This window comes from Marmota flaviventris, chromosome 11, assembly GCF_047511675.1.
Source record: "Marmota flaviventris isolate mMarFla1 chromosome 11, mMarFla1.hap1, whole genome shotgun sequence".
Classification (NCBI taxonomy): domain Eukaryota; kingdom Metazoa; phylum Chordata; class Mammalia; order Rodentia; family Sciuridae; genus Marmota; species Marmota flaviventris.
Genome location: NC_092508.1, coordinates 40,246,698 through 40,268,655, shown reverse-complemented (window position 1 = coordinate 40,268,655; position 21,958 = coordinate 40,246,698).

Sequence of the window (21,958 nt, the reverse complement as noted above, 5' to 3'; positions counted from 1 at the left end):
TCACCTTAAAAATTAAAGACAAATATCACTTAATTATATCAAAATGTGCAGAGAAGCAATAAAAAAATCATAAAAAATAATTAATCTATATATTAATCTATTAATCTATATATTCTTTTATTTCTTTAATTTAATACACTAGAAATTGAACTTCATAGACTAATACATTTTGCCCCTGACAAATAAACAATCATAAAATTCCTCATAGGGTGAAGTTCCAAGATATATTCTTACTATAAGGAGCAAGATCAGGGTGATCACTGTCATAAAGTTAACACATTAGTTCTAACTAGAATATTAAATATATGTAACATTTTCTTAGAATTTAAACAAACTTCTATATCTATCCTTGATTACTGATTTTTAAAATTTTATCTAGATTCTTCTCCCTAACCTCAACTTTTCTCTGCCTATATTCATTATATTTTCCAGAATCTTTCCTGTTGTTGGAATTTGAGCTTATTTATTTTATTTTTTTTCTGCTTAACGAATTCTTAATATTTCTGTGTTTATAAACTCAAATGTACTTATATTAAATATTAACATTTCTCAATTGGGTTTTGTCTTAAATTTCTTGCCAAAATCATCTTCACTTCATAAGTGAAGAAAAAAATTGTGAATACCCATCAATGATGCTTGTGGCTGTAGTAATTTAGCCAAGTGTGTGAAGAACCTATTCATGCCTCACGTGAGTCAACCAGTTTTCCTTATTTTCATTCCTACCACCTGTGATTGTAGTTTCACCTTCATTTTTATCTATGTATCTCTTTTAGTTCAAAATAAAGACAAAGACATTATATAATCGAAAGCCTCCCAAGACAAATAACAATAGGTGGATTTGCCAAATTGATAAATATAATCATAAAATTTTCATAGTCAGAAGTGGTTGGGTTTGATTGATTCATGGATTGTAATGATTTCACTATGCCTAAAGTTGTCACTGGTTGTCTTACAGAATAAGCTGATTTCCTAATATTCATAATTAAACTGAGTAAAATGTGTGATATAAGATCAATGGAATGGAAAATAAAGAATAATCCAATGTAAATTGTACTGTAATCTTAAAGGTAACAAATGCTAAATTCAAAAATGAGTTACAGAAAGTAACATGTCAGTCTGATGCTATGCAAAAATGACAATAAACAAAAGTATTGCTGAAGAATCTTCTAACTTAGAATGTCAAGAATATGTGTGTACTTGCTTTGTTAAATGTATTATCATTAGATGTATGTTTAATTTAAAATATGTCCAGAAATATTTATGAAACTACATAAAATCTAGAAACAGTCTAATTATCCAATAACAGAAGGATGATATATTCTTAAAATAGAATACCTTATTTAAGTAAAAATCAAGTGACTGACAGTTATTCACAGTTTACACAGAAATATAATTGTAAATTAACAAAAATAGTAGTAGGAGAATGCATAGAGTAAATATTATTTTTATAAAGCTCACAAACATGCAAAAATTAAACAATATAGCATTTAATCATGTTCACATGCTGACTTTAATTATTGGTTTTCAAACTTTAAGGAATTAACATGCAAATTTAAAAAGTGTTACACTAATTAAACTTCTATTTATTATGCTTTATAATTTACATAAATGTTAATAGACTAATACATTTAGTATCTTATCAAAACATAAAGTAGAGGGAATATAGTTATTTTATAAATGCATTAAATTATATGTGTCTCAATTTGAATACTCAGATCAGTTAAAGTTGAAGAAGCATTTAAAAAGCATTTTTCTAAAGTCTTTTGAATATAATATTTTTATTTCATTTTGATTTTGGGATAGTCATTTCAAATTACCCATCCTTTGGTTTATACCCAAAGAACATAAAACAGCATACTATATTAAAGCAGCTACATCAATGTTTATAGCAGCACAATTTACAGTAGCTAAATTGTGGAACCAACCTAGATGCCCTTCAGTAGATGAATGGATAACGAAACTGTGTTATATATACACAATGGAATATTACTCAGCATTAAAAGAGAATAAAATCATGGCATTTACAGACTAATGGATGGAGTTAGAGAATATTATGCTAAGTGAAGTAAGCCAATCCCCCAAAACTAAATGCAGATGTTTTCTCTGATATGAGGATGCTGATCCATAATGGGGATTGAGGAAGGAGCCTCGGAGGAATGAAGAAAATCCAGATAGGGCAAAAGGGAGGGAGGGGAACGGAGGGGGCAGTGGGTAGGATAGATGGTGGAATGAGATGGACATCATTACCCCAAAGTACATGTATGAATGCACGAATGGTGTGACTCTACTTTGTGTTCAACCAGAGACATGAAAATTTGTGCTCTATATATGTACTGAATCAAAATGCATTCTGCTACCATGTATAACAAATTAAAACACATTAATTAATTAATTTTAAAAAGATTATTAGAAGTTTTATTTAGACATATAATCAGTTTTGTAATGGACTGTACACACTACACACTGTACATAAATAGCACATTATGCATAAAGTACATGAGGCTCACTAGATCTATTCAATCTCTATTACTATATTGTATAGACTAACTATTTTCTTTTTTATTTTAAAGCTTAACATATAAAGTAGTTATGTTGGAATGATCCATGACCACTATTTTTGTCTGATTATTTCAATTTATCTGATTTTTTACCATATAAAATTAATCATTAATAATCAAAATTATTAGTCATAATTTTGCCTCCTATTGTTTGAAGGGCTTATCAAAATAGAAGAACATAAAATCGCATGCCTTTATGTAGTAATCAATCATTTGTTAAACAATGTAGAATGTTCAAGACCAAGAATATAGGATATAATACTAAATAAATATATCAGACAGAAACATGTAAACAAACAGTGGCCATTATACCCAATGATCTTCCTTCACTAATTCTGGTAAGTTGATTATTATAGCTGACTTATATGTCATTAATAAAAATAATCACATAGAGAAATTATATTTCTTATGAGGATCTGAATCAATTATAAGCTCTATAAAGCATAGGAGCATCTGGGTAAAGTTTATTCCTTATTAATCCAAAATCCCGAGACACTGGAGATATTTTATAAATGGAGCTAAAGTGGTTCCCCATGAAAGTATTTCCATCAGTGTGATATCCAGGATCCCTAATAGCTCTAACTTTAGCTATTTATTTAGTGGTACTTTAAAAAACGTGTTTCTGTAGAGAAGTTTGAAATAAATTGGTCCTCTCAAGTGGATCCTCTTATGGTGTGTTTTGCATTTTGAAGACAGGACAGGATGAGGGAAGAAGCAGTATGAAGAATGAATTTGTTTGCCAAGATACAGCAATCCACCCCGGCTTATCTTAGAGTCATGTAAAACTCCACACTGTCTTCAACATAATGAAATGATTTCATTAAGATTGCTAAGGTAAATCATCTATGACCGAGTCTATAAAATTTTCATTTTATTTCACTATGAAAATGAAGAAATAAGTGCAGAATATCACTTTGATCTGTTTACACTCGGCAGCAACTTATTAATTCATTGATGGAACAGAAGTTTACAAAGAGTTCATTTTCAAGGTTGATCCCTTGTACAGTTCTCATCTATTACAAGACAACAGGGTATTACGATTTCAAGTTTAAACAGAACAAGGTGATAAGGCTAAAGAAGCACCTCTCAAGAAATTTCAACTAAAATCTGTTGAATAAGATTGAATGCTTCCAAAAATCCACTGTCTTTGGGGGTTCAATAATTTTCATTGTACAGGAGTAAAAATTGAAGCATGTCAGTTTTTCAAATCCTTACTGTCTGTTTTCCTTAAGCAGAAAGATTTTCTAGCCTTGGATATGGAAGCTGCCACCAATAGATGCCAGGCCATAGTTGGTGACTCTCAATTCTTATGTTTTCACAGCTTATTCTCTGAATATTAGAAATGGAGGCACAGAGAAAGGGAAAAGAAGAGAGTGTGGAACTGAAGTTTGTAAGACTATGAAGCCCTAAGGGATATGACCAGCTGTGTGCATACACACGGGATTTCGCCTGATTTGAAAACCTTTCAATAAAACTACTAGAATATAGAGACACATGATTCTGTAAAATCTTTGAGGCCAAGTCTGTCCAAAGAAATAAAATGGAAATCTGCTGTGATATTTTATGCCTCCAGTGACCTAACTTTATGACAAAATAAAAGTCAAAGGAAAATATATAAAGTTAAATATAATTGGCACACCTGGGTGGAAAAATGTTTATAAATGGCATTACTGCCTTAACTGTAGCAACATGAGCAGAAGTACTATAATCATGTTCAGTGGTAATATGGAACCATATGTGGTGAAATAAAATACAGGACAAATATACAAATACATCTGCTGCTACAGATTTTTCAGCCTTTTAACACTCGTAGATGTCTGTTTGGGGTCTGAATCTGAGTAGATCCTACTGTTTTATGTATTTTTTCTGTAATTTTGTGAGATTAACAGAGCCAACTTGCAGATTTCTGCTAAATGTTAATTCGTTTCTCGACTTTAGAGTGCTGAGGCTGTGGCACTCTTTTTCTGAATGAGCAACCCTCAAAAACAAACTGTTTTGGCATTGTCTCAGGTGCTTAGTTAAAGTCTTATAATATACCAATAATAAAAACCTAAAATTAGCCTGGCATAGCAATGGGTGAAATATCATATTTTCACATCTGAAGACCACCATAGCTCAACCACCCAGAATCTGGTAAAATAGGCATGAATTTAATGACTCTCCAAGGCCTTTCTCAGTTTCCTTTATTTTCATTTCCTCTCCTTCTATCTCCTTCTCCCTCTTGCCTGTGCACACATGTGCACCCACATGCACACTGTCTTCAATTACAGAATATAATTTTGAAAGTTCAATCATATAAAATTAAAAGCTTTTTTCTCCTACAGTATAGATGGATGGCAATAATTATTCTCAAATGCAAGTTAACTGAACCGTAGATTTGTATTAATTGTTGATGGAAGCATACAGGTTTTATGATAGCATCTTTTGTATTAAATTTCCATAATTTTTTGAAATAGAAATGGAAAGTTACACCTGGCATTTATTCCATATCATTTTAGGGATGTACAAACACTGATAAAAAAGGAAATGCATTTCAAATTTCTTCCACTTGTGTGAAAGTTATGAATGGATGTGAACTTAATATCTGGCTCAAAAGTTATATTTGAAGGACAAAAATAGTGTCTTTTGGATAAAAGTAGCACACATATTTTTGTGCTATATCATTTTCCCTAGTCAAGGAAGACCCGGATAATTTAATGTTTGAATAGAGCAATATCTGTAACTAAAGTTTTTCATTTTTTAGGTGTTAAAATTAAGAAAATGAAAGATTTTTTCTTCTAGTATTTATGTATTTAAATATATATGTGCATCACCTCAAATTTTTTAAACCTATAGAATTAGGGAAAAAATGAGTTTTTAAATGTGGTATATAGTAGTCCCTCTTACTCACAGAGGACATATTCCAAGACTACAAGTAGGCCAATCTAGGTTTCACTTGGAAGGATCTGCTTACTGAATCTGAATGACCAGCATAACTACTCTTGAGTTTGGGGGGCTACAGTTGAATAAAAATAAATTACTTGAACACAAGCAGGAAAGTCATTGGATAACTTTGAGCACTACTAAGTGATTACATACATGGCATGGATATGCTGGACAGAGGAATGATTCACATTCAGGGAAGGTGTGGCAGGAAAGTGTGACATTTCACCATACTATTTAGATGACATGCAATTTAAAACCTAGCAATTATTTCTAGAATTTTCCATTAAATATTTTTTGAATGTGCTTGACTATTGGTAACTGAAACCAGGAAAGCAAAACTCTGGAGAAAAGGGGTTACTGTTCTAAAAAAAGAAAACCAATCACCAGCTGAATGTGGTGGCAGACACCTGTAATCCCAGCTACTCAGGAGGCTGAGGCAAGAGGATCACAAGTCCCAGGACATCCTGGGCAACCTAGTAAATTCCTTGTCTCAAAATACAACACAAATAGGGCTGCAGATATAGCTCAGTGGTAAAGCAACCCTAGGTTAAAACTCCAGTCGTGGGGAAAAGAGAGAGAGAGAGACACCTTTTTCACTCCTTTTGAAATCTCTATAAAGTATCATATTTTCTGTATCATTGTTTTATATATAAAAAGTTATGAGAATATTATTGATAGTCATTTATGGATTCTATATTTGATTATCTGACTATTTGCTAAAATTTAATTGGAAGTCCCCCTCTCCAAAAAAAAAAAAAATCTGCATGTTGTGAGCAGTAAATTAATCAGTGGTTTGAACTATGTAAACTGGACAATGAGATACTGTTTCTGGGAATCCTGCAATGCAGAAGTGCCAAGGGAAAGTCCATTTTCAAGCTGACTCCTGTTGATAGGGAGAATTCCATGCTTGTCATGGGATTCGCTAGTTCAAAAGCCTTGATTTCAAATCCCAGCTCCCAGGAGGTAGAAGAGACGGGCATAAACTGCTAAGCCCCATCAAACCATTTTCCTCAACTTCATCCTGTTGACCTCAGTAAGTTTTTTCACACTGAAACATTTTGATGCTCATACCTATATAAATAAACGCACAGGCTCTTATTCCTTTGTTAGACCTGGACTCCATCAGAGCCAGATCACCCACTGGACCCCGCTGCTCAACTATTTTTGTGTCTTTTGTCTTCGTTTCTTAAAATTTCTCTTAACTTTCTTTTTCTTAAGCTGGCTCACAGCCTGCCTTCAGTTAACTGTTCATTCACTGTGCAGGTCGCAGTGAGACCTGCAGAGCTTTCTGAGTTATTCATAGTCCAAGTGCACAGTTTGTGGTTCCCAGCACACACATTCCTAGAAAAGAATGATTTTTAAGATGACACTCTGTCTTCTTTTTTTAATTGTCAAACCATAAGCAAATTTCCTTCTCATGGTCTTATTTATGCCTACATTTTTGTGCTTTTTATTGGTGATTTTTGCTTTCTAAAGTGAACCACAGCGATTGTGATATGTCTACTCATCGTAAGAGCAAGAAGTTGTGATGAGCTTTAGAGAAAAAAAAAAAAATAAAAATAAAACCATGTGTTAGATAAGCTTTATCAGGGCAAGATTTGCAATTACATTATTATGGACCATGAGTCCATTGATTATGAATCAACAATATGCATTAAATAGGATGCCTTTAAACAGAAATCCACATTTAAAAAAAAAAAGGTATGGTGTTAACTGATTGGTGAATGTGTCCTGCCTTGAAGTAGGTAGAAACCTTTCCCTGTATTTCCCCTAGGATCCGTGGTTCTATGTGGTAATTTAAGAGAGCTGTTATAACTATGCATCCTAGACTGGGTGGCTTACACTACAAAAATTTATTTTCTTATAGCTGAGCATGGTGGTACATATCTGGAATCCCAGCAGCTCAGGAGGCTAAGGCAGGAGAATTGCAAGTTTGAGGACAGATTCAACAATTTGGTGAGGCCTTAAGCAACTTAGAGTAACCCTGTCTCAAATTTAAAAAAAAAAAAATTAAAAGGGCTGGGAAGGTGGCTCTGTGGTTAAGCACTCTTGGGTTCAATTCCTGGTACTATATACATGTGTGTGTGTTTGTGTGTGTGTGTGTGTGTGTGTATGTTTATATGTTTATATTTATATATATATATATTTTTTTTTTTCTTACAATTATATGTGGTAAAAATGCAAAGTTCTGGCTGACTCTGTTTCTAGTGAAGGCTCTCTTCCTGGCTTATAGGAGGCCACCATCTCACCATGTTTCCTAAGGCCTTTCTCTGATTGTATGTAACTAGGATTTTTTTTCCTTAAGTCAATTTAGGTCATTTGTGTACTTCAAGGAATTTCTCCATTTCCTCTAGATTATCTACTTTATTGCTGTATTGCTCATAGTATTTTTTATAGTTCTCTAATATTTGTAAGATAGCAATGTCCCTGACTTCATTTTTTTTAATTTTAGTTATTTATGTCTTCTCTCTTCATTTTTAATCTATCTAATAAACAATTTCATTGACTCAGATTCACTTAGAATTCTTTCAGTGATTTTTTCATCTAGTTATTGCACTTTTCTTCTTTACAAAGACTTATTGTTTATTTTAAAAAAATACTTTTATGTCTTTATTCACATTATGTATTTAAGGAGAAATTTTTACATCAGCTTCCTTTAATTTTTTTATAATTTTTTTTTTAGTTCTTGGAATATATTTTATAATGACTGATTAAATATCCCGTTCTTATAAGTCCCATATTTAGGCTCCTTATGAATAATTTCTATTTCATTTTCCTACCCTTTCTACTTTCTTTCTCTTTCTTTCTTCCTTCTTTCCTTCTTTCCTTTCGTCCACTTTCCTTTCTTTTTTTTAATTTCTTTTCTTTCTTTCCTTCTTTCTGTCTTTCTTCCTTCCTTTTTCCTACTTTATTTCTTTTTTGCAGCCTTTGTCTTTCATTCTGTATATGTTACATGTTCATATTTCTTTGCATATTTGTAACTTTGTTGTTGTTGATCACACACATTTTAGATAATATATTTTAACAACTTTGAATATAGATTCCTCCATACCAGTGCATATCATTTTCGCTGTTGCTTATGTATTTATTCAGTGAAGTCTGTTTCTCCGCATGTGCAGCCTCATGTTCCTCAAAGAGTTCAGCCTTGGGTGTGTGAACAGCCAGGCTTCTTGATCCTCAAGGATGACTGGCACTTTAACCAGGCTCTCTGACTAGTTTTCCTCTATTTTTCTGCTAAGCTTCTTTCTGGTCTTCTATTTTTTCAAACCCATCTTGTAGCCTCTATTTAACCATGCTTAATCGTGCTATTGTTTCAGACAATGCCTTACAATATCAATTGCACCATAATCTGACCCATTTAAAGTGGAGATCTTTTGTAGGTGCACAGTATTGCCATTCTCTGGGGATTCCTCTGACCCTAGGAACATTCTTCCTGTCATTTTCTCCTGGTTCTTTCTGTTAAACTTCTATCTAGGAGACTATTTTTTCCTGTTTCTACTAGTATCAGGAAACTATTGCTTTTCTTTTTATTGTGCAACAGAATGTTTCTTATTTTGAAACAACCCTTAGGCATAAACTTCTCTGTGCTCTGTTTCAAATAAAGACAATCTCCCTTAGGGTGAGCTATGGAGGTCTGTTTTTTACAATTGCCTTCTCCCACTAGGCAAAGACTTTGACCCATGTCATCAGGGACAACAATATGTTTCTTCTTGTGCTATAACACCACTATTCCATGAGCAATTTGCTAGTGGAGGTGGTAGACATTCTTCCTTTAGCTTAGTAAGAAAACCTGTGTCCTATCATGAAAACTGTAACCTGTGAACAGGCTGGGAAAGGGGCAAATTTGGACTAATATTTTCAAACAGTGGCACCTGAGGTAGACAATATGCTCCAAGAGGGGTATAGATGGGGAAGAAGGCTCCAGCCCTTTCTCTCCTAGCCAGCTCTTCATTCCTGGAATAAAGCTGCTGCAACATAAAGTGGGGACTCTGAGAGATTTCAGGAACCAGTCACTCTTAGACTGAAATCATAGCCTGGGAATGTGGGGCAAGGGATTCTCATTTCCTTGGCCAAAAGAATAGCCTCCTCAATGAGGTTCTGTGAAGATGGCAGATTATCTCACACTTAATTGCAATAGAGCTGGGAGGAAAAGAGAGGCTAATGGCTCAAATGCCCCAAACACATGTCTTAAAGAGAGTTTATAAATCTATTTGAATAAATATCTCTCCATTTGCTGTATTCATTAAGACAATTTTCAGCAAGTATTTTTTTTTCCCCCAGTTGATTTTCACTAGTTGAATGATTGTTTTGCTGGAGAGAGCATTCACTGGTCCCCTCACACCACCATTCAGAAAGCCCACAAATTTTTGTTGAGTTATTATTGTCCTTTTGGTGACCATGATTCTGTATGCACATGAGGCTCAGGTCAGCAGAGCAAACCCAAAGGAGAATAGCAATGAGAAGCTGGACAGCGGTGATAACGTAAGGCAGCAACACCAGGATGCTCAGGACTATGATTCCCTGTCAAGCTTTCCAGGGAAATTAGGACTTTGATCCCTGGTCCAAATTCTGCTCTTCTGGTCTCTTAATTGGCTCTTTGTTTTTGGATGCAAGAGGAAAATGCTGTGGACCAGCATCTTCTTTCCAAACCTCTCTAGACGTAGACGTGACTCAGATGCTCCAGATCCCACCAATCTGCTACATGCTGTGAGACTTCCACCCCAGAAGGGTATTAATTGTTTGGATGAAATCAGGAAACAGGAGGCAACATGAATGTATTCAGGCTGCCATCTTCACAGAACCTCATTGAAGAGGCTATTCTTTCGGCAAATGAATATTACCTTCATTAATATAGTTAAAATAAACTTAATAAACAGATAAAAATTCAGAGTATGTATAAAGAAAGAATTCTCAGATCTAGCTCTGGAGTTCTAAAGTGAATTTAGTGTTGGATTTTTAAACAATAACCTTCTTCCTTGCTTAATGGCAATTTACAATCTATTGCAGGTGGTAAATCCCATACTCATTTACCCAGTGGGCCTTCATTTTGAAAACACAATTAGAGAAATGTGAATATAATTCAATTTCATGCTTAAAACAATCCATATATGCAATAATGTATCTAAGTATGAGTTTATGAGCAAGATCCATCAATTTGCTAGACACTGTGAAATCATTATATTCATACAGTTTTCATTTTCTAAAGTTGAAACCAGTCACACATCTTACTTTTTGTGATCAGTAATATTATAATATTTCTCAATCTGTAAACACATTAATTTTTGTTTTTCAAATAATTCTAGAATTATCACATGCTCTCAGACTGGTATCTATATAAGCAATAGAATTGCTACTGAGAAAAATGAATTTAAATATTTTCCCAACTGTTATTAATACTGAAATAATAGGGAGGGGGCTTTTTTTCATTCAAATTCCCTAATCACATCATCACTTTGCATAACATGTTTCTTTCTGGTTTTATCTTCAATTTAGAATCAGTTTTATTGCTTAAAAAGAAATAGACAAACAATTAAGCTCAGTTAGAATCTTCTTGGAGTTTTATAAATTTTGTGTGTTGCTCTTAAATCTGACAAAACACTGAAAAAAATAAAGTTTCAATAAACTCTGAAATATGATAGATAAGCAAAGCAATTCTGAAACAAAACTATAGTATTTCAAAATATCATTTAAACAATTGATTTAAAATTTGAAAAAAATTAACAAATATCTTAAAATAAGAGATTCCAGGATACAGAATTTCATTGCTATTCTAAATACACAGGAAATATTAAGATAATCAAACATTCAAATTTAACTTTTGTAAATAAAAACAAATATGTAAATGTTAGTAGATGTTAAGTGGTGTTTGTGAACTGTATTTATGTTCTAACTTCAATGAAGGTTGCCAATTATTTGGAGTAGTCACTAAAATCCTAACTCTAAAATACACTGTCAAAGAAAAAAGGTTCAAGAAGTTTAGTTGATAAAGAAAAAAAAAAATTCCTTAGTCATATGTGGCAACATCACTAAACTTCTTCTTTACAAGTGAAATAGAACCCAAAGTTTAATGTGGATTGACTATAATAAAGCTTCAGAAATGAATTACATTTATGAATGTTAAGTTGCATCATGGTCTCATTCTGTGAATCTCCCAGTTCTCACTCAGATGGCACCTGTAGCTTGGGGGAACCATCCTTTTACAGACCTCCAGCTTTCTATCATAAGCACTTGTTTTTCTCTGAGTCAACTGTCTCAGGCAATGGAAGCTAGTTTCAGTGTGGGTCAAAGGAAGCCAGAGGAGCTGGTCAGTTCATGTCCTCAAGAACAGCTCTCAAATAATAAGAATAGAAGATGATGGATAAAATCCTCAGTATGCTTGCCACTCCCCTTGGATGGAAAAATTTGAGACAGACACTTAATGTTTTCCCATAGACTGAATCCAGTTATATCCAGCAATTTTTTGGTCATGAAAGCAAATCCTATTAATTTTATCCTTTCGCTGACTCACCTCTCCACTGCCTCAACCAGCTCCTTGGAATAATCTCCATAATGCACTAATTGCACCCATCTTTAGCTCTCAGCACACTCATCCATTGTGCTCTATAAGGAGTTCTAATGGAAAAAAATAAGAATCACTAGCATATATTTGCTCTACCAATTGAAAGATATGAGGGATGATAGTGTTAAAACTGACTGTGTAGCTTGTTCCCTTTTGCAACTACTTTTAATTTAAAAAAAAAAAAAAAAACAGTGCTTATTGTTTAGCTTCTTCCAGCAATCAAGACATTCCATGAGAGCCAGGCAACCTCTATGGTCTCATTGAAAGAGAACCTATCCCCTGCAGCAGGAGTACAGATCGTACTGACAATAAAGCCTAAAGTTTAACACTATGTAGTTACAAAGAAGACATTTATAACATAAGAAATTGTTTATGATAAAATAGGACTTTAATTGAGAAGTAGTATAAGGCTTAAATCTGAGGACTTTACCAGGTACCCTTATATGGATTCACCTGAGTAGGATAAAACCCTCAAATTATCCTAAAACCTCTGGACAAGCAAGCATTTCCTTCTTCTGCAATAAAAGAATAAAATATATCCCCAATCCACACACACACATACCACCATTGGTTGAAGATGAAAGAAAGGCCTCATTTGAGATAGGTGTCTCCAAAGGTGATTATTCTGGCTTTTTCTTATCATTTGCAAATCAACATCCAGTGTCAGTTTTCAGTATGGCCTAAATAGGATCCTGGTATAAAGATAAGTTAATAACTGAAAAGTTGCTGAGCCTAAGAATTTCCAGAAGGAACCAAGAGGACTTATGTAAGCAGGTATAAGCCCTGGAGATGCTCAACCAGTGGAAATTGAATGCAAAGGTGGTAAGTGGAGAATTTATGCATCAGAAAGAATCTCTGGAATGTATAATTTAACATGTTGGAAGGACACCTGAATCTGGTCCTAATATGAGGTTACACTGATGATGTACTGTAGTGCATGAAGTGGAGTTGATTGAATTTTCTTGAAACAATATAAAGAAAGGGGTCAGTGGGCATGCTAGAAGGCTCCTTAATTAATAAAGTCAAGGTCAACACACTTGTACTATATAACAGCAAGTCTGGAATGGGTTCATAACTTGTAGGCAACTTTAACCATGGCTAATACATGATTTTTCCAGGAGCAAAATAGATGGGGAGCCAATAGGATATTTCTTGATTTATGAAACCAGAGTGATCAATAGTGGGGAAAATTGAAAAATTACTTATTTTAAGGGAAGCCATTATTATCATTCTTTTTTTCAAATTTCAGCCCATATATAAAATATCATATATCCATGGGGAAAGATCTGTAACGCAAAAATAAAAAATAGGTTTAGCAAGAAAAGTTCAACAAGGAAATATTAAGAATTCAATAATTGGTCAAATTTAAGATATAATAAAATAATACTCTGGACCACTTCTTGCCATTAAAAAATAGGAAGAACTTAGAATATTAAGGAACCAATAAGATGTCAAGTATGAATGAAAAGTACCTGGAATGAGGGTAATAAGGTAGGCATGAAATCATGGGAACATTCCCTGGGTGGCTCAGGGTTTTGTTGATATTTTAAGCCATATGAGAAGGTAATAAGCAAAGAAACAAATGACCTGAATTACATATTAAAGTATTGCTCTGGCTGCTGAAAATATATTTTACTTTTCAAATAGGGAAGATATTTATAAGGAAAATAAAAAGTTAAGACATTCTAAATGAAGGTAGTGAAATATTAGTCTTATTGGTTGCTTAAGTTATTATATTATATTGATTAGAGAGATTTTTTTAAAGACAGATTTAGCAAAAGTATTTACACAGTATATAAAATCCAACAACTGGCATTTATCATGTATCTTTTGTACTAACAACATAGTGGCAATAAATTCTCCCATAAAATGGATAAAATATATTTTCTTGCAATAAACAGAATGACCCAGGCAGGATTAAATATAAAGAACTTTATTATGAAACTATAAAATAGTTCATAAAATTATAAGAAAGTTGGAGAATGAGACTAGATTGACAGGGATTAGGCAACTCAAAGAAATCTAGCAAGAATTACTCATCTTTATCAATGCACAGTAACTGTGGTTACTCTACAGTTTTTCAAGATTCTATTCACAAAAGTTTGATGTTTGCATTTTGATGCAGAATTTGGGGAAGATATTTTGGCAGTGTCTGAATAAAGACTAAGTTTTTACTCATCAATTTCATTCTTATAAACATTCTTATTTGTGGCTGTTTCATTAAGGAGTCAACCAGAGAAACAGAGTTTCTATGAGTAATATAAAATGAGGGAAACATTACATCATGTAGAGTTCATTAGGGCAATCATTGGAGCTGTCTGTGGGCCATTGGCTCCTGATCTAGGAATAATATTGAATTTGGAGTCACTACAATTCAGCTACATCAGAAAGCAGAAGTATGGCAAAGACCCATAAATTCAACCAAAGTTCACCAGGATAAGCTAAAATTAGTGACAATAGTGGAAATCCAGGATTACAACTTAGAATCTGTTTGTTTTTTGACCACCTCCAGACTGAGTATCATGGTCAACCATGTCAAAAGAAGCTGGTCCCCCATGCCATAGAACTGAAGTACACTTTAACACTCAATCCAAGTTTGTAAACATGGAATTTGATCTAGTGGTAGCTGTAAGTCTAGGTTTCTTTCAGATTCATTAGGTAAACTGGCAGGTCAGTGATAACATGAGAAAGATGCCATGGTGCCTGGCATCTTGCACAAGCCAATAGGACAAATGGCCTGTTGCTTCATTTTGGTTTCTCAGACCTTGCACTAGGAAGGAGAATCTGCAAGATCACAGTTCCAGATTAACTAAATAGACAGAGCATGGAACTACCATGATGATTCTTTGCTTTTTTAAGTACATGGAAGGAGGACAAAGTGGTCCACCACTTTCAATTTCCTTACTACTAATGTGCTGTTTTACACTTTAATAAGAGTCTCAATTCAAGCTAAGCCAACCAGACACTATATTCCAAGAAAGAAATCTTTAACATAGGACAAAAAAAAAGTTTGGAGATTTATTTATGGTAGTTATGTCAAATTTTTCTTTCTAATATATTCTTGTTATATTTCCTGATCTGAAAGTATCTTGATCATTGCTTTTCCATCAAGCAGATCACTGACTTTATGAGCCTTCAATGTTCTAATAAATTCTTTTCTGCTTCTCGTAGCTCCAGTATGTTCTATTGATTGAAAATAAAAGTCCTTAACTGATACAAGCTCACATGTGTACAACCACATAAATACAAGAATGTGTATTAATTTCAGCACAGTTTGTAATTATTAACAACATGCATGCCTGACAATAGAATTGATAAAGAAATATATAATACATATTTTAAGTACTATATATTAGTCAGCTTTTATTGCACTGGTACAAACAATGTCTGTATGAAATATAAAACCAAGTTTTATTTCCCTGCACAGATCTGGGTGTGTCTGCATCAAGAGATATGCTTCTCTGCATCAAAAGACATACTTTCAGCTAAGATCTCTAGTTTCCTCCAGCTGTGTGTCTGCTCCACAAGTGCCACATTGCGATCAGGCAGAAAGACAGTGGCTCTCTGGGGTTTACTCTTGTCATGATAAAGATAATGACATATTGGATAAGTCCTGGCATAAAAATACTTTTCAGGATTCTGCATTTATCACATCCACTAACATCACAGTGACCAAAGTAAATCACCTGGTCAAGACCATAGTCAAGAGACAGGAAAGCACACAAAACTCAACCTTAGGACAGAGCAAGCTTGTCGATCTAAAATACTACAAGTAGGGAGTGAAAAATGGACTAATAATGCAACATAGCACAGAATAGTCTTGTTAAATATGAAGTAGACTTATGTATGCTGCCATAGAAAGATACCAAATGTGTATAAAGTGAAAAAACTGCAGTTTGAAATATATGAAGGTAATAAATATATGAAGTAATAAATATATAAAATAATAAATATATGAAGGTAATTTTATGTAATACACATACACACTTTAGAACTATTATATGTACAAATGTATACACATTAATATTTATGTCAAAAATACACAGTATTTTTATAGTTGTCAATTTCCACTTTAATGTTTTCTTGGGAAATACTCCCATATTTATACAAATACAAAGATACAGACATTTGTGAATCATTCTCATCACAAATCATTGTTGTCACCATTCAGTGTGCATTCAGCTTAACAAAATTGCTAGTTGAAAAGTCAAAAAGATTGTATTACCTCCCCCATGCAAAATTTAAGTAAACAAATAAAAAACAAACAAATGATTCCCTACATTTCCAAAGGCACAATGATACAAACTAAAGAAAAAAAAAAATGGTGCAAAAGAAACCTCCTATCCTATAAAATTTGTGAAATGTATACAAGTTCTAGGCAGATGACTCCTTTGTAAGAATTCTTCATCAAAGGGAATAAAAACAAAAATGTTCCCAGACTTATATCTGTGTGTTTTATGTCAAATTATTCAACTGAATTTGCCTTTGCAGAGAAAACATTAAAGTTTTGAATATTTAGAAATTAGTGTTCTTTAGAAATGTTAAATTTATTTTCAGGTATCCCTGTATCTGAAGATTTATTAGTTTTGTTTGTTTGTTTGTATTTAATTTTCTAGCATGCAAAGCATTTATTTGGAAGACTTTACTTAAGTACCTAAGTTTGAAACCCTTCCTTCCTGGCTTTGCTCATTTCCTTTTATTTCCTCCTCACTGTTTTTATTACTGAAGTTTTCCTGTGTGGTGTTCTTTGTCTGTCTTACTTTGTTCTCCTATTCACATTTTCTCCCATATAGTTACCTGTCATGTTAGTTAAATTCCTTGAGAGCAAACTAATATATTTTGTATTTAGTCTATGTTATTTTTACAACAAATTCCAGTACTATTTATAGAAAGACAAGATTTAAGATATTCACAAAAACCTTATCTTTTTCACAAGATTACAATTTTTACATTGTATCTAGAAGTAACTGTAAACATAATCCTGTTTTTACCTGTTTGCACTCTATCTCACATGTCATGAAGTAATGCAGATTTTATAAAACCTGTCTACTTCTCTCAGTTATGACATTAGTGAGAATGTGTTAAAATATATGAAACTATACAGGCTTTGTGTTTAGCAACAATGATCTGAGAAACACCATGGAAATAGCAATCATGTATCTAAAAAATGTATAGTTGGTAAAAAATTCATAGATATAGTAATGGTGGTACATTTTACAAACTGAGAATACGACTCGACCATAATTCTGAACTACCTTGCAAATGAAAACACAGTTTCATTCCCAGTTATCATTTCACAGAAACTATTCTAATTTGAACAGGTCACAAACAGCTAGAAAAATTCAGGCTGCTTTTTTATATGTGGGCTCATTGGTGCAGCATTAATAATTTGGGATCAGAACCTCAACTCTGTCAGCTTAGAAGGAAGTTTATTTATTCAACTATGGGTATCTAGACATGATAAGCCAAAATCATGCTTTAACAAAAACAAACTAAAAAAAAGTTGGTATCATAATCATATGTGATTCCGTGTCTTTTGTAATAGACTTTTATCTAAATTCCCTTCCCCCATTCTTTCTGCTGAACAAATTCTCAGTCATACTTCAAAACCCAGTCTTAGTAAGAAAACAAATAATCTGATTTAAAAAAAATGGGGGAAAGGACCTAAATAGATATTTCTCAGAAAAAGGCATTAAATGTCCATCAGGTCTATGAAAAAATGTTTAACATCATGGATCATCAAGGAGATGCAAATCAAAATGATAATATCATCCATGTTTGTTATAATAGTTATTATCAGAAAGATAAAAGGTAAAAAGTACTGCTGAGTATGTACACTATGGGTGGGAATATAAATTAGTGCAGTCATTATAGAAAAGAATATGGAAATTCTTTACAAACAAAAATAGAACTTCCATATGACCCACAAATCTCACTGCAGGGTGTAAATTCAAAGAAATCAGTATGACAAAGAGATACCTGCACTTCCAGTATGAGAAAGAGATATCTGTTCATTGCAGCATTATTCATAGTAGCTGAGATAAAGTGTCAATCAATGGATGAACTGATGAGAGAATGTGGTATATATAAACAATGAAATAATATTCAGCTTTAAAAAAGAAGGAAATACCATCTTCTGTAACAACATAGGTGAAGCTGGAGGACATTATTACGTGTAAAGCTCCAGACATAAATGATAAATATTGCATGATTTCCATTATGTGTATAATCTTAAAGTTTCAAACTCATAGAAGCAGAGAGTAAAATGGTGGTTACCAGGAACAGAGAGGTGGAATGGTGGATAAGAATTAGAAAGATATAAATTAATACAAAATTCCAGTTAGATAAGAAAAATAAGTTCAGAAAATCTATTGTACAACTTGATGACTATAGTTAGAGTTAGTAGCATATTGTATACTTGAAATTTTCTAAAAGAGTAGATTTTAAGTGTTCTCAGCACACACAAAAAAAGACAAGTATGTGAGATAATACATATGGTAATTAGTTGAATTTAGCCACTTCACAATGTATGCATGAATCATATCATGTTGTGTGCCTGAAATATATACAATTTTTGACAATTAAAATGAATTAAAAATAATTTAAATGCAAAAGAAGATGGACTACAGAGAAGAAAACTCAACCAGCTATGATTGTTAATATTTTTTAAAGTAATCCAGGCATAAAATGCAAACTATTCAGAAAGGTTTTTATTTCTTCAGAAAGAGACATTCTTCCTGACCTTGATTCTCTTCCAATATGGTATTTGTTACATATTTTCCATGTTGGATCATAACATAGACTTCCTTCTAACACATGGCCTGGATGTGTTAATTTTATAAATAATCAGGTGTCTCATTAGGCTTACATTTTAACAGTGAGGGCAATGCTTTTCCAATGACTCAAATTCTCTTGTCTATTTAACTCAAGACACTAATCATTATCAAGGTGCTGACATTTTACATTAATTATCACAAGATGCTTGTGCATCTTGATTAATTAGGGCTTTCACTGGACATTGAGTAGGGCCAATATAGAGGTAAGGTTTCACATATAATATTATATCCTGTATCTCATGTCTGTTCCATAACTGTGAGGATAAAAAAAGTAACATGTAAGGAATAATAAGATTATATTCTCATCATGTCATTGCAAAGATATTCATATGGTTTGGGATGTATTTAAGATACTTATGTAGCTGTAATTGGTATCATATACAGTAATTTATTTTTTCTATGTGGCATGGTTTGTTTTTTTAATGATTTTTAGAGCTTAACATATAATACATTTCTCTATGTAGAATACTGCTGCAAATACTTTGGATTAAGGCTTTTTTAAAAAAATTTAATTTACAATTATTCTCATCTAACAAGAAAACCTTAACTGAGGCACACTATAATCAACTAGATTTCAGCCTTCTTAGATCCATACTTGTTGCCTATATTCTAGAGTATCTTGTGTCTGCAGATGGTTAATTTCTCCCATTTAAAGTTAATTTCCATTCAGATACACAGGATAATATTTCTAAAACTGTGCAAACACATTTTTGGGACATATAACCTTTGGTAATTAAATTAAAGTTCCAAAAGGTACCTAAAGTAATTAATGGTCAACTTTTCAAAATATTGACCAATATTTTTTTATTTATAATACAAAAACCACCAATGTACTATTGGGCTATATGTCCCTAATACATAACATAATCTATTGCAGTGCTAATCAATGGAAATTTCTACAATGATGGAAACCTCCCACCAGTTTTATAGGCAATAGCTACACACAGCTGTACAGTACTTGATATGTGGCTGGTACAACTGAAAAACTGAATTTTCAATTTTGTTTCAATTTCACTAATTTAAGTCAATTTAAACAAGTCACATGTAACAAGTGACTACCAAATAGATGGTATATACATACAAATTCTACCTAATATACCTAATAATACAATTAAATCATTTGGTCCTTTATATTATATTCTCTGAAAAATGTAAGACAATTTTTAAAAATCAGACATCTTCAGTGGATGTATAAAAACCAAAATTCAAGTAAAAATATGAATCATTAATAGCCAAAAAATGATACCTTTCTTCTCAATTTACCTTTCTATTATGAGAAGAAAAAATAACATTTCATTAGAGGAGCAAGAGTGTAAGTCATTCAGCAACTGTTGAGTGTCAGTTGATTGTCACTGTGTTGAGTAATCTATGAAATACAAAATTAAAATATATATATATATATATATATATATATATATATATATATATATATATATATATATAATGACAGTGTCTTTATACCTAAGAAGTTCACAATTTAGAGGAGCAATTTTTTTAAAAAAAATAAATACTGATTTTGAGGATTTCTGTATATATAAGGTATGTTCACTTTACTTACACAGTTATTTGAACATTAATTTTTGCCCTGAATTTCTCCACAGGAAAATTCTTTTCATTATGCAGTATTTAAAGAAAATTATTTGGAAAGTAAAACACAGATTGTTCAAAAATAAAGTAGAAAAAATTTTTCTAAATAAGAAAGCTCTGAATTGTGGGCTAACAGATGAGGAAATACATAAGGCATTTTTTCCTTGCTAATATCATTTCATCTGAACACTTTAGATTGTGTTGCTCGTTTTGAAATACAGAAATGTTGACATAGAATGATTTATTAGTTTTCTGGCAGTTGATTCAAATGTGCAAATTCTTAAAAGTTTTCTTTGGAAGAGCTCTATATGGAGAAATGTTTGAATAATTGTGTATATTTAAAATATATGCCAATAATTTAGGCAATGAAACAAATTTTATTAATGTTTTTAAAATTCTCATTTAATTATGTACACCATTTTCAATGAAAACCATTTTTAAACTAAAAAATCCAGAGTAAATGTTTTTCTGTATAATTACACACTTATAAGCTTCCTCTTATGAAAGAATATTCATTTGGTATTAGGATTTATTTTCTAGTTGTATTTTATAGTTTGCTAACTAAATCCTCTTATTCATTTGTTTCAATAGAATTTGAATAAAGGTCATTTAAACTGGCTCACCTTTCTTATCCCCATTTGCTCTCACATAATCCCTACTTCCGTTGTAAAAGGATGATAGGTTTCTTCTCAATGTGCCTATTTAGTATGAGGAAAAATATTAACATTTCATTAAGTAAACCTGAGCCTATTGAACTTTAATTCCACACTTCTCTTGTGGGTTTTTTGGGGGGCGTAAAATGATCAAGTTTTATTAATAAGTTCTAAATGATCTTACTGAACATACTATCAATTGTTTTGCAATTTTAATATTCAACCATAGTTAAATAACCTAATACAATACATGAATATATACATTGAATATTATGATAGAAAAATTCTTCCTCAGGCAATATTGTTTAATAGTATAAACTGAAATCTTTTAGTCATGCATCAATCCCCTGCTGAGCTTTATACTTTAAAGTATAATTATTGTTTAAATTTTCTTCCCAAATATAAAAGTTGAACTGGTAATTTTAAATAAAATTATTACAGGACTTAATAAGTAATGAGATCTATTTTGTCATTTTTGTTCAAGAAAGAAGTATTATTCATTACACTCATGATTACCTATAATGAAATACTTTCTTGCTGTTTTTATGAGAAACAAATATACTCTTTTACTTGTTATGAGGACCAATAAATGTGCAGCTCAGATAGTTTAGAGCTCAGTTAGTTTTGATTATCCACAGCATGTGCAATGTAGAAATAAATTCTTTTTTTTTAAATTTTGATTTTTTATATATGACAACAGAATGCTTTACAATTCATATTACACATTTAGAGCACAATTTTTCATATCTCTGGTTGTACACAAAGTAGCGTCACATCCTTGATGTCTCAGTTCTAATAGGGAATTTAAGCAGGACCAGAACAAGTCATCATGGTCCAGTT